Genomic DNA, 2,435 nt, shown 5'->3' on the forward strand with positions numbered 1-2,435 from the left:
AGGATGCTGTATTTTGTCAAATGCTTTCTCTGCATCTATTGAGAGAATCATATAATTTTTGAATTTTTCTTTCTGGATAAGATCTAAGACACTGATCGATTTGCGAATGTTGAACCAACCTTGTATCCCAGGGATGAATTCCACTTGGTCATGATGGATAATCCTTTTAATGTACTGTTGGATTCCATTAGCCAGGATCTTGTTGAGGATTTTGGTGTCCATATTCATTAGGGAAATCGGTCTGTAATTCCCCTTTTTGATGGGGTCTTTGACTGGTTTAGGGATCAAGGTAATATTGGCCTCATAGAATGAGTTTGGTAGCTTTCCTTCTGTTTCCATTTTTTGAAATAGCTTTAGGAGAATAGGTATTATTTCTTCTTTGAATGTTTGGTAGAATTCCCCAGGAAAACCGTCCGGGCCTGGAGTTTTGTTATTTGCAAGGTTGTTTATCACTGACTCAATCTTTTCATAATTAATTGGCCAGTTTAAAAAATCAATTTCTTCCAGTTTTGGTCTTGTTTATAGGTTTCCAGAAAGACCTCCATCTCTTCCAGATTGCTTAATTTATTGGCATAAAGCTGTTGATAAAAGTTTCTAATAATACTTCTAATTTCATTGGTGTTGGTTGTGACCTCTCCTTTTTCATTCATAATTTTAATTTGGGTCCTTTCTCTATTCTTTGGATAAGTCTTGCCAATGGTTTGTCAATTTTATTAATTCTCTCAAAGAACCAGCTTCTAGTTCTGTTGATCTGCTCTACTGTACTCCTGGTTTTTAATTCATTGATTTCTGCTCTAATTTTGGTCAACTGCTTTTTGGTGAGTGGTTTAGACCTGTCCCTCTGTTGCTGTTCCAGCTTCTTGAGGTGAGAATATAAAAACTGCATTTTAGATTTTTCTGTTCTTTTGATTGAGGCTTGGATGGCTATGTATTTCCCCCTTAGGACTGCCTTTGCAGTATCCCATAGGTTTTGGACCGTTGTGTTTTCATTTTCGTTGGTCTCCATAAATTCTTTAAATTGATTTTTGATTTCCTCGTTTATCAAATCATTCCTGAGCAGGATGGTTCTTAGTCTTCAAGTGTTTGAGTTTCTTCCAAATTTTTCCTTGTGGTTGAATTCCAATTTCAGAGCTTTGTGGTCTGAGAATATGCAGGGGATAATTTCAGTCTTTTGGTATCAGTTGAGACCTGTTTTGTGACCCAGAACATGGTCTATTCTTGAGAATGTTCCATGGGCTTTAGAATAGAATGAGTATTCTTTGGTTCTGGGGTGTTGTGTTCTATATATATCTATGAGGTCCAGCTCGTCGAGTATGGCATTCAAAGCTCTTGTTTCTTTGCTGATTTTCTGCTCTGGTGATCTATCTATTGCTGATAGTGGAGTTTTGAGGTCCCCTATTATTAACATATTATTATCTATATGTCTGTTTATTCTGGATAAGAGTTGGCTTGTGTATCTTGCTGCAACCCTGTTGGGGGCATATACATTTATAATTGTCATATCCACTTGTTGGATACATCCTTTAAAAATAATATAGTGCCCTTCTGTGTCTCTAACTATAGTCTTTAGTTTAAAATCCAATCTGTCTGATATGAATATTGCTACCCCAGCTTTCTTTTAAGGTCCATTGGCTTGAAAGATGGTATTCCATCCCTTTACTTTCAGTCCGAATGTATCTTTAGGTTCAAAATGAGTCTCTCGTAGACAGCAAATGGATGGGTCATGTCTTTTTATCCAATCTGCAACCCTGTGGCATTTTATGGGAGCATTTAGGCCATTTACATTGAGACTGATTATTGAGAGATATGATTTTAATGATGCCATTTCTCTTTAAAGTCTTTGTATCGGTTGTGACTTGCTGCTCNTATATATTGTGACTTTCTGTTCTGTATCACTCTTGGGGCCTTTTTACTTTTATAGAACCCCCCTTAATATCTCCTGTAGGGCTGGTTTTGTGGTACAAAATTTGTCAATGACCTGGCGATTTTGGAACGTCTTTATTTCTCCATCAATTCTGAATGACAGCTTTGCTGGATAAAGGATCCTTGGCTGCATGTTTTTCTCTGAAAGAGCTTTAAAAATGCCCCCCCAAGCCTTTCTCTCATTCCAGGTCTCTGTAGACAGGTCTGACGTAATCCTGATACCTTTGCCTTGGTACGTGAGAAATTTCTTTGCCCTGGCCGCTTTCAATACTGTATCCTTGGATCTAATATTTGCGAATTGCACTATGACATGCCGTGGCGTAGGTTTGNTTGGATATAATATTTGGGAATCGCACTATGACTTGACGTGGCGTAGGTTTGTCATGGTAGAGCTTGGGAGGGGTCCTCCCTGCCTCTTGGACCTGAATGTTTGTTTCCCTTGCTAGATTAGGGAAGTTTTCAGCTACAATTTGTTCAAATATCTCTTCTAGACCTCTGTTTTTCTCCACCCC

This window comes from Ailuropoda melanoleuca, chromosome 7 (genome assembly GCF_002007445.2).
Source record: "Ailuropoda melanoleuca isolate Jingjing chromosome 7, ASM200744v2, whole genome shotgun sequence".
In the NCBI taxonomy this organism is placed as follows: Eukaryota; Metazoa; Chordata; class Mammalia; order Carnivora; family Ursidae; genus Ailuropoda; species Ailuropoda melanoleuca.